Genomic DNA, 11807 nt, shown 5'->3' on the forward strand with positions numbered 1-11807 from the left:
TTTTGCGATTAGAGTTGTTCTTTTCTGTTTTGGAGCACGTAACATTTTTTGATCACTTTTTAGAGCATTTTTAAGGGATATTAAATAAAAATTTTTAAGTATTTTTTTTTCCAGTGTTCACCGTGCGTGTGTGTTATATACGCAACGATACCAAATGTGTGGTGGTTTATGTATTTTATTCAATTTTACTGAATAAAAACAAATTTGGAGAAAATCTTGTTCATTTTAGCATCACCATTTTTTCAGGTGTATAACTTATATTTTGTCTGACTAACCTGGTTAAGGGCTTATTTTTTGTGAGTAGAGTTGTTATTTTTTAGTCGAGTTCATATGTGGGGTTTTCTGTTTATTTGTGTTTCTATACTTTATTAAGAGTCAGACCCGGAAGGGATCGTTAAGTAGATAGATGGTAAGCACCTCTTCATGTGAAGTGTGCAACAGGCTACGGATCCTACCCCGTAGACTTGGTAGACAATAAAGGTTGTGCATAACGTGATATCAAATGCAGTTAGGGTTGGGTTTATTGTTAGTACAGTAGTGTACTGACGTTTCGGCCCCCTGGGCCTTTGTCAAACACTATAAAAAGATATGCAAAGCAAGACACAAATGTATGCAGGGGACTATATACATGCATACATTTGAAATGACACGTATGGATGAGTAACAAATCATATAACAATTCATATGACAATGTAACGATGCATTGTATGGATACACCAATAGAAGTAACAGGAAGGATCGGTATCCAGGATAAGTGTCATAATTTTCGTATACAATAGTATATAGTAAATACATTGCCAACATCATATGTATACATAAATGCAGGCATAAGTACAGGTACATCAAAGGTGGTACACAGTGGCCAGCTGAGTGCAGTGCTACCCAAGGACCAACGCATCCATGATAAAAGGAACATGCCTGTAAAGGAGAGAAGCACATAGGAAAACATATAGGGTAGAACCTATTACATGACTCTCCACTTATGGTGCAGGTAAAGATGCGGTCTGTATGGTGCTCCTGCACGCTATGAATGTATAGGGAGTGTGTGTGTTGGCGAGAGTGTAAGTACCAACCCCAGGGAGGGGCTGAGTGACAAATCAGGGAGTTGCCGGTTGGTGATGCAGTTCACTCATGTGCTGTGGGAAGTAAGCACTGGATTGTGGCGCACGGGAGGTTAAATCAGATATAAGGAGAGGACATAGGTTGTATTGAGCAAGACTGAAAATAAGTAAGGTGCTGTATGAAATGTTAGCCTAATGGAAAGAGGCTATATCATGTGTGTGTTTTAATCTTACCAACTGGATCACTAGGATGATGACTATCGGATCTGCAAGGTAAATATATAAAGTTAGAAAATAGGTAAGAAAACAGCACTAAAATGGTGACAAAACACATTCACATATGGCAGCCATAATACATCCCATAGGCACATGGGTACGGTATATCAAAGTCACAGAAGACTTTGTATTCAGTCCCCTCAGTTCCAGACATTGCAATGTGTTTATCTAACACGCTTCCCTCTTCTTAAGAAGTTGTACCCCGTTGCCACCTCTTCCTCGGTTGGGGTATATGTTCTATGACTTGATATTTCAACTGCGCTAGGCTATGTCCCATGTGGATATGGGCTGGTAGGGGTAGAAGTAAGTTATTGGTTCTAATGGTGTTTTTATGTTGGCCTATACGATCTTTCAACTTTTGGGTAGATTCTCCTATGTAGAGTAATCCGCAGGGACATTTAATCAAACTGCGTAGCTAATGCCACATGTAAAGTGCTCTTTGATGGGGTAACGCTTGCCTGTATGTGGATGAGTAAAGTGATTGCACCGTAGGACATTGGGAGCAGTGTAGGCAGGGGAAAGTACCTCTACGTGGAGTGGCCAGGAATTGTCTCATCATAGTCCGTTTGGAACCAATGTCAGCCTTTACCAGTGTGTTGTGTAAGTTTTTAGACCTGCATCTGCATGGAAGTATTGTGTTTTGGAATTCTGGAATTTGGTCAAAATGGACCAATGACTCCTAAGAATGTGTAGAATTTTGTTAGCTGTGGGATGGAAAGTATGTACAAAGGGTATGCGTTTGTCCTGGGGTCCGTGTGGTGTAGTGAATGGTGGTGAGTGTGCCATGTTGATGGTCTTCTCTGGGTACCCTCTGTCCCTGAAGCGTTGTGTCATTTCTTGTACCCGTATGGTTTGGGTCGCGGGATCAGTCACCAGTCTTCTGGTTGTGATCGAGGGATCTAATAATTTTTTGTGGCAGGGGGATGGCAGCTGTCATAGTGTAGGCTACTATTCCGGTCTGTAGGTTTGCAGTAGAGGTCCATGGTCAGTCAGTATGCCTACTGCAGATTTGTGTATTGTGGTATCGAGAAAGCTGATTGATTCAGTACTGTAATGTAAATTGTAATGTTGGTAATAGGTAATAACAAGGTGTCCAATAGGCCCCCCAAATGCAGAATATATCATCAATATAGCATTTGTTATGCTATAGCAGAATTTGTGAACCTATTGTATCCCTCACAAGAAAGTGGGGGAAAATGAGGCAATAAGAGAACAAAAGTAGTAGGGTAAAAATATCACAATCTCTTTATTTGAGCAAACAAAATACATGAGAAAACACAATTTTAAAAATTGAAGATTGCTGAAAAACAGGATTAAAGCTGGTAGTGTGCAGCAGAAAAAGGCAGTTCTTGAGGTTCTGTAGTCCTCAGTTTCTCTCCGGAACTTCTTCCTTTTTGATGCTTCTATTAATGATCAATGTTTGCGTAAGGTAGTGGTCACCCGTTCTTTCTGCTTGAGGTACTCGTCGGAGTACTTGCCTGGAGTTGTTGTTCTATGGATGTAATTTGTTCCTGAGTGGTGGAAATAGACTTTTGTAAAAAGCATATGGTTAGCGTCATGATATCCAGAGAACATTTGTTCAATATCTTTTCAAATTGGTATCTGTATTCTGGGTCCTCACCGAATAAAGTGGGTCTTAAGGGGACACAAAGTCCTCTTGGAATTCTTTTGACTGTGATATATTCCTCTAGAATGGCACTTTGTAGCTTGTAATTGATGAGCTTTTTTTGAAGCTTTTTCCAGATCCCTCAATTTGAATTCAGATGCTGGCGTTTGCAGAAAATCACGTGAAATGGTTACATTGGATAGGATTGAGTCGCGTTCATCATCATTATATGAAAATACTTGGCTTGTCATCTCCACTGGAAGAGTGCTGTATCCATATAGGTCAGATACTTTAAGTAGATAGATGGTAAGCACCTCTTGATGTGAAGTTTGCAACAGGCTAGGGATCCTGTCCTGTAGACTTGGTAGAAGAGATCGGCCAGCTCCGGGGCACTCGGCAGACCTTGGAGCTCCCCAGAAGAGAATCGGATCCCCCGGTAAGAGGCATGGAAGGGGGTCTGATCCTTAGGGGGAACACCCTTACACGCCACGGTCATGCTTACATGTGTGGTCAAAGGGTCAACACTCTCGTCTCCGAGCCGCCTCCGGTCGCGAGTGTTAGATCGCAGTGTTAGCGGCTGTCAGCTGTATATTAAAGCTGAATCTGCTGCCAGCTCAGTTCATGTGCCAGAAGCAGGGACCACTATTACGTCCATGTGCGAGAAGGGGTTAAGTAAATAGAAATATGTCCATGGTCATGTGATGTCAAGCAGGTGCCCAAGCTGTTAGTATCACACAATTCTGATTACTCTCTGATAAGGGCTGTTTTACTTTTATTATGTTCAATTAAAGTACTTTATACTTGATTTCTGATGTTCCCCATGCAAGGGTTTTATGTTTTGCCTGTTTATTTGTAAAGCATTTTCTTTCTTTCCAAACAATAGGATTTTGTTAAAACTAAATTGCTGTATACTTAATGTGACTTATCTTAATGCAGAATTGATACTAGATCAATTAGTTACCCCATTGAGCTTTCATAGGTATTTATGGACTCTTTGAGGTCATTGTTGCAACTACAAGATGAACTTTCTCACATATTTCAAACGTAGCTGCGAAAGTTGTATGTAAAGGAATGTTACATTTACTTCAATAAAACTGTTCAAAAAAAAAAACTGAATATCTGGCCACCAGCTGGACAGGGAGAGATCTTTCAGATCCTTACAGAGCAGAGCCCACGGTGCTCTTGAATGCAATTAGAGACTCCTCCTGACACTAGTTCTTTTATCAGTTTTCCTCTGTACAGGCGGTCCCCTACTTAAGAACACTCGACTTACATACGACCCCTAGTTACAAACGGACCTCTGGATATTGGTAATTTATTGTACTTTAGTCCTAGGCTACAATAATCAGCTGTAACAGTTATCACAGGCGTCTGTAATGAAGCTTTATTGTTAATCCTGGTTCTTATGACAACCCAACATTTTTAAAATCCAATTGTCACAGAGACCAAAAAAGTTCTTGCTGGGGTTACAATGATAAAATATACAGTTCCGACTTGCATACAAATTCAACTTAAGAACAAACCTACAGACCCTATCTTGTATGTAACCCGGGGACTGCCTGTATTTGGGCTCCTTATGCTACTTACCCAGTTTTCTCCCTGACTTCAACAGAACATCCTTTTCAGGATAACCTGAAGAAGAGTCAGCTGATCTGGCTCCTGAGATGTGGGTTAATACCTTTCTTAGGCCTCTGTAGGCCCTTCCTACCTGTTGTGTATTCTTTGCCCTCAATCCTCTAGGTCCAGTCCATAAAATATAAAATAAAAAGTCCTCTGCTTGTTGTGCTGTCCACACATGTTTTTGTGCAGGCTTTTCCTTCTCCAGGATGTCTGTGAAGCCGATACTTTGGGATGCGTTTGCACAGATCTTGAGTGGTCTGTGAGCGGCAGACCGATACAGATTTTGAGAAAAAATGTCATATGCTGCAGTGCAGTAGTATTGCAGTGTAAGGTGATCAAAAGTTTGCACAGACTCCAAAATCGTAGCATTTAAAATATCAGCTCGTCCTTCTTCTAATGACAACTTACACAGCTCTGTACAAAGAAGCGTGAAATTTTTTTTTTAATTGTACCGACCCAATGAATAAAAGGGAGGAGTCATTTGTAGCACACTGTGAATACTGACACCAGAATTTACAGATTGTTGCTCATAAAGCAAGCTCTTGTACAGCTCTGCACATGAAATAAAAAGTTATGTATTTGTGAATGTGGGGAGTGAAAATTGACAATGCCAAAACAAAAAAGGGCCACGTCATTATTGGGTTAATAATTACATTTTAGGCACACCAAAATGTGCTTGCATACAACTTGTCTTCCAAAACCACTTCGAAACCAGGCCCTTAGTTTATACATTTCCAGTTTTGACTGCCTGCATTCCAAAAAACATATATTTTTAAATTTTCTGTTTACACAGCCATATTACACTTTCTATCTGCTGAACAAATTGTTCTTCCCAGTGGCACCATGTAATATTCTATGCAGTGTACTTGAAATCTGGAGAAAAAAAAAAACATTCAGTGGAATTATATATATTTGAGGATACATAATGAGGGACCTGCTGTTTTTTATTGGTGACTGGGACCATTCGGGACCATTCTGGGGTGTTAACCTTTTAAGTGCTACGTTATTGGCAGTGGGTGGGAAATGGGTGCCATTCCATTGTTCCAGATCATTGCGCCAGTGTAGTACCGTATATACTCGAGTATAAGCCGACCCGAGTATAAGCCGAGGCCCCTAATTTTACCACAAAATACTGGGAAAACCTATTGACTCGAGTATAAGCCGAGGGTGGGAAATGCATTGGTCACAGCCCCCCCAGTATATAGCCAGCCAGCCCCTGCCCAGGTGTATATAGCCAGCCAGCCCCTGCCCCAGTGTATATAGCCAGCCAGCCCCTGCCCCAGTGTATAAAGCCTGCCAGCCCCTGCCCCAGTGTATAAAGCCTGCCAGCCCCTGCCCCAGTGTATATAGCCAGCCAGCCCCTGCCCCAGTGTATATAGCCAGCCAGCCCCTGCCCCCGTGTATGTAGCCTGCCAGCCCCTTCCCCGGTGTATGTAGCCTGCCAGCCCCTGCCCCGGTGTATATAGCCAGCCAGCCCCTGCCCCAGTGTATATAGCCAGCCCCTGCCCCAGTGTATATAGCCAGTCAGCCCCTGCCCCAGTGTATATAGCCAGCCAGCCCCTGCCCCGGTGTATATAGCCTGCCAGCCCCTTCCCGGTGTATATAGCCTGCCAGCCCCTTCCCCGGTGTATATAGCCTGCCAGCCCCTGCCCCGGTGTATATAGCCTGCCAGCCCCTGCCCCGGTGTATATAGCCTGCCAGCCCCTGCCCCGGTGTATATAGCCTGCCAGCCCCTGCCCCGGTGTATATAGCCTGCTGCCACTGCTGGACAGATCGCACAGAGGATATAAAGGGGTCGCCGGAAAGGTGAGTTTAGATATATTTATTTTTTTGACTCGAGTATAAGCCAAGTTTGGATTTTTCAGCACATTTTTTGTGCTGAAAAACTAGGCTTATACTCGAGTATATAAGGTAATTGTAGGATGCCAATAGGTTGCAATGCCACCCGGTAGCCAATGAGAGCAGGTAGGCTCTTATAGTGAAGCTCTATATTGGTAATACTGCAGTACAATTGTGATCAAACACCTAAAGTTCAATAGCCAATAATAATTAAAAACCATTATAAATAAGTATTTGCATTACATTATAATTGTGTGTTATAACTTACCTTGCACCCTGACAGAATCTTCTGTGTAGTCCTAGGGGTTGAGCTTTGGTTTGGATGCATTTCAAAAAACAGCATGTGACTTGCCTGAGCTGCCGACTGCTCAGCGCTTGGCCCCCACCATTGTCCTCCTTTACAGCTCCTCCCTCTCCCACTGATGTCAGCTCACCAGGCTGTGAGCTCTGTGAAGAAGCAGGAGGGAGGAGCTGTACAGGAGCACAAAGGAGGGGGCCAAGAGTTTTGCGGTCTGCAGCACAGACAAGTCATATGTTTTGTGAAATGCATCCAAACCAAAGCCCAACCACTAGGACCACACAGTCCTGACTTCTGTCAGGAAGCAAGGCAAGTTGAGCACTACAGACAGGGGCACTTTCTGTCCAGCAGCGTCGTGCAGAGGAGACATTAGCAGCTCTACAGACAAGATAATCTCCCCCCCAAGGAGTGGGGGGGGGTAGAAGTGCTGACTGTATGTTTTATTGATTAGGAGAGGTAGCAGAGCTCAGTATGTCATTGTATCTTCTATCCCTCTCATGACTCTGAATTGTCTCCTCTCTTTTTGTGCATCAGATTTTAGTCGAATCTTAAGAAGCTAAATGAAAGTGTAGCTAAACCCTGTGCTATGACAATCTAACCACATTGTCAGCACACAGCATCACATAGCACAGAGGAATCATGAAGTCTCTGCTCAGCTAGTACCCGCTCAGACTGCTGAATCTAACACTGACCATCACTGAGTAATCGAACTAAAAACCGCAATAAAACTGAGTATTGTGTAAACATCCATAGAGGATTAATATTTGAGAACTTTCTTTCATGTGCAAATCCCTTTGCATAATTTCCAAAAACAATAGACTCCTAACTTTAGACAACTCTGTTTTAAGATTATCCCATGTCATGTCACTAGGCATGTCCTCAAAGTTAAATAAAGCAGCTCCCTCTACATAACTGTCTAAGATAGAGCTGGAGGATAGTTGTCCTTTTTCCAACCCTGGAAAACTGCATTTGCTTTAGAGACTGAGAATCCCCACCAGAGCATGCATAGCCTTTAAGATTTTATCGGAGAGATTTATCAGAATTGTCTAAAGGAGCCGAAACTGTTCTTGTTGCTCATGGCAACCTATCAGAGCTCATCTTTCATTGACCACAACTGTTTATAAAATTTTAATCTGTGCTCTGGTTGCTATTGGCAACTAGAACTGTTCTTAACTGAGCTCGATAAAGCCTGTTGCCCATACGTGAGTTTGGTTTAACAAACTTGGTCTGTGTACTTACAAGAATTATGCGACCAAACTTAGAATTGTTGAACTAAGCTTAGTATTTCAGGTCAGCAAGTCTAGGTTTGGTTTGGTCAATCTTGAGAAAAAGTGGACTGAGCGTGTTTTTAGGACCAAATTTTTTTTTTTTTTTTTTTTTTAGCCATCGGGCTTAAAAGACATATGCTAAGGAGAGATCTGGTGTTTTTCATTACAACCAATTCACTAATAACATGTAGGGTGTTGGCATAGTTAGGCTTTTGTGTAGATCTGTGAAGATGTGTGTTCTGATAATATAGGTGTATTTAAAGGTGGATTTCATTTCATATTCATCTATATCTGTATATGTTCTAGATACCAGGATGAATTTTATTTTGTATTGATTGATTTTAATATTAAATATTATATGGTTTATCTAAGTAATGCAAAAGGGAAACACTGGGCTGTACTGTGTTCAGTGAAGAGATCTCACATTGCAGTTTCTCAATTCTAGCTACCATCCTGGAATGTAAATCCACTTTTTACAATAGTTTAACCCCTTCCTGACGCGCGCCAGGTCCGGGTGCATGGAGAGGGCTCGCGGGCCGAGCCCTCTCCATAGCCGGTAAGTCTTTGCTGCATATTGCAGCAAAGGCTTACCGGTAACACCCGCGATCGGTGCTAGCACCGATCGCGGGTGCTTTCACTGCGATCGCCGCCGGCAATGCTGCCGGAGGCTTCAGAAAGATGGCGCCGCCATCTTGTTGCGGATCATCGCTCCCAGATGACGTCACGGGGAGCGGTGATCCGTTGCCATGACAGCTTCGGGTCTCACGGAGGCCCGAAGCTGTCTCGTTTTAACCCATTCATTACAATGCGCTATCAGCACATTGTAATGAATGAGGAGTAAAATCCCCATATACTGCCATATTGCAGTATGGCAGTATATGGTAGGATCGATCATACAACCTAGGGTTAAAGTACCCTAGGGAGTCTGAAAAATAAAAGTAAAAAAAAGTAAAAGTAAAAAAAGTTAAAAAAAATAAAAATAAAAAAACATAAAAATTCAAATCACCCCCCTTTCCCTAGAACTGATATTAATATTAATAAATAGTAAAAATCATAAACACATTAGGTATCGCCGCATCCGAAAATGTCCGATCTATCAAAATATAATAACGGTTTTTCGCTGTGTTCCCATAACGGAAAATAGCGTCCAGAGTCAAAAATGAAATTTTTTTTGCCATTTTGGAAAATATTAAAAAATTAATAAAAAAGTGATCAAAAGGTCGCACAGTCCTAAAAATGATAGCAATGAAAACGCCATCAAAAGTCGCAAAAAATGACACCACCCACAGCTTCGTACACCAAAGTATGAAAAAGTTATTGCCGCCAGAAGATGACAAAATCAAAAAAAAAAAAAATTTTTGTGCAGGAGGTTTTAATTTTTTTAAATGTATGAAAACATTATAAAACCTATACAAATTTGGTATCCACATAATCGTAGAAACCCAAAGAATAAAATAGACATGTCATTTGGGGCACACAGTGAAAGCTGTAAAATCCAAGCCCACAAGAAAACGTTGCAAATGTGTTTTTTCACCATTTTTCACTGCATTTGGAATTTTTTTCCCGCTTCCCAGTACGCACCATGGAATATTAAATACCGTCACTACGAAGTGCAATTTGTTACGCAGAACAAAGCCATAACAGAGCTCTTTATGTGGAAAAATAAAAAAGTTATAGATTTTTGAAGGTGGGGAGTGAAAAATGGAAGTGAAAAAACTAAAAAAAGGCCAAGTCGTTAAGGGGTTAAGACCTGTTGGGTGATTCGGGAGATTAAACCACCCACAGGTTCTTGTGGACTGGTGGTTTAATTTCACTTTAGTTTTTCCCTCTGCCCTGTCAAAAAAAACTTGTATACTTAACTTGATCCGGAGCTCCCATAATTAACTCTGGGTTCACTATGCATGTGCCTTGGGTGCAGCACTTATACAATTAACCCAGGGTCTACTGTTCCGGCTTCATTAAATTACTGCACAGGTGCTGGGATTATATGAGGGTATGATGTTCCCCATCAGACCCATCTCTAAGTGTGAAGGTTTTTTTCATAGCACCCAGAGAGGCTATTTGGGACACTAAACCATTTAGTCCATAATGACCTGTGGGTGCTTTATTGTCCCTAATTGCTCTGACAGGTCCTCTTTAACAAAACAAACATGGTATGGTTGCAAAGCGCACACAATCTATCAGATAACACTTTCTGCATCTTAGTCTATGGTCAAAAGTGCTGGCAGAGTTCCTTAAAAAAAGGGAATATAAAAACCATAAATACATAACTGCCTTTTATGTCTCATAGCAACCACATAATCTAAATTAATTTAATTGTCCACTTTGATCACTTTGCAGACTCACTGCAGGCATAATACTAGCAATGGGTGGGATCCACTCTAGGATCACAATTCCAATACCTGCACTGCCTTCCACATCCTTCATGACTTGTGGCCCACTGAAAACACTCTGTGGTGGAGCTGTCAAGTTAAGACGGTAGCATATGGCCAACATGATTATTTGTTAAGACTGTAAATCTTTAAGCCTTTTTGATACATATAATCTTTGACCCTAAGTGATGCAGCTTTATTAATTCTTTTTTTTCTGATTGCATTTCCTTTACAGAACATACAATGAAAACCGATGGTTAATCCTGAAGCCCTGTTCCATAAGGGTTGGGGTATCAGACTATGCACGAGCCATGTTCCTCAGATGAGGCCTACTTCCTACCTTGCATATGCATCCTACCCCTGACTTTGGACAGAACTGTGAGATGCCCCCTTTTATGATGTTACCACTGTCTCAATTGTTTCATCCTCTCTATTCTTCTGTATGACTGGACTGTTACTGTTCCACACTGTCCATTCTTGGAATCTTCCTCTTTGGCTGGATACTGGTTACTGAATCTGTAAAAGCTGCAGTGTTCTTGCTCAGCACTTAGGTGGGACCTATGTTTAATACTACAGTCATTATTTGATGTTTTGATAGTTGCCAATCTCAGTGTTGCATTTATCTGTCACTTATCAATTTTTATTGATTTTGCAGCAAGAGATTATACCATTGTTTTGGACAACAATACTTTTTTTTGCTCTCACCATGATTGGGTACACCATTATGCATAATGAATTTTATACTTAAACCATTCCCAACACCGAGTAGTGTCTTTTGCTTGGCATTTACTATATGTGACGCAGTTTACTTCTTTCCATTATTTGAACTTCTCCATTAGCCACTGAGAACTTTCTCTCAAGTGTCCTTTTCCTGGCTTGTCTCTTTTTCCTTCTTATGTATCAGGTGCCTTTGCTGTCACAGCCAACTACCTGCCTGCTCCTCATCGTCTATAGATTCCACTTGCTCAGATGCATGTGTTTGTCTGGTGCCAAACACCATGGGTATATATTTACAGTTATGTTGCCGCTAACATTTCTTTACCGTCTTATAACCACATCAAGCTGTCGCCATTTTACAGAAGTTTTTTACTTTGCATTTCACACAGACATTTTTTTCTCTGCACTCTCGACACCACCTCTTTTTATTTGTATACAGTATTAAAATGGTGAGACATGCCGATTGTGTTTTTGTTTTTATTGATGTGTTCCCCATGAAACGTGTTGAGCCAATGGTATTTCTTGTTAAATCTATGTCTTCATATTGTACCTGTGCAGGAATGTAAATTCACCTAATTATTTTCTATGCTAGACAACTTTTAGGTCTCTGTGTTCAGGGGCAGGGAATTTTATAATTCAAGCTGAGATGATATTGCAAGAACTAAAAGTACTCAAGTACTCCATACAAAGTTGCGTACAGGCAGTCCCTGGTTTAGGTACAAGACAGAGACACCTTACAGCTGATGATTG

General features: G+C 41.3%; 1 protein-coding gene across 1 annotated transcript in view; it reads left to right on the plus strand.

Annotated features, from left to right (window-relative positions):
• The window catches only part of GNAI3 (G protein subunit alpha i3), a 69943-nt gene extending 58427 nt beyond the window's left edge, over positions 1 to 11516 (plus strand). Inside the window, exon 9 of the mRNA XM_072137384.1 lies at positions 10576 to 11516. The gene's annotated coding sequence lies outside the window, so the exon portion shown is untranslated. The remainder of the gene's footprint in view (positions 1 to 10575) is intronic.
• Positions 11517 to 11807: the final 291 nt, after the last annotated feature.

The sequence above is a fragment of the Engystomops pustulosus genome, chromosome 2 (genome assembly GCF_040894005.1).
Source record: "Engystomops pustulosus chromosome 2, aEngPut4.maternal, whole genome shotgun sequence".
NCBI lineage: Eukaryota > Metazoa > Chordata > Amphibia > Anura > Leptodactylidae > Engystomops > Engystomops pustulosus.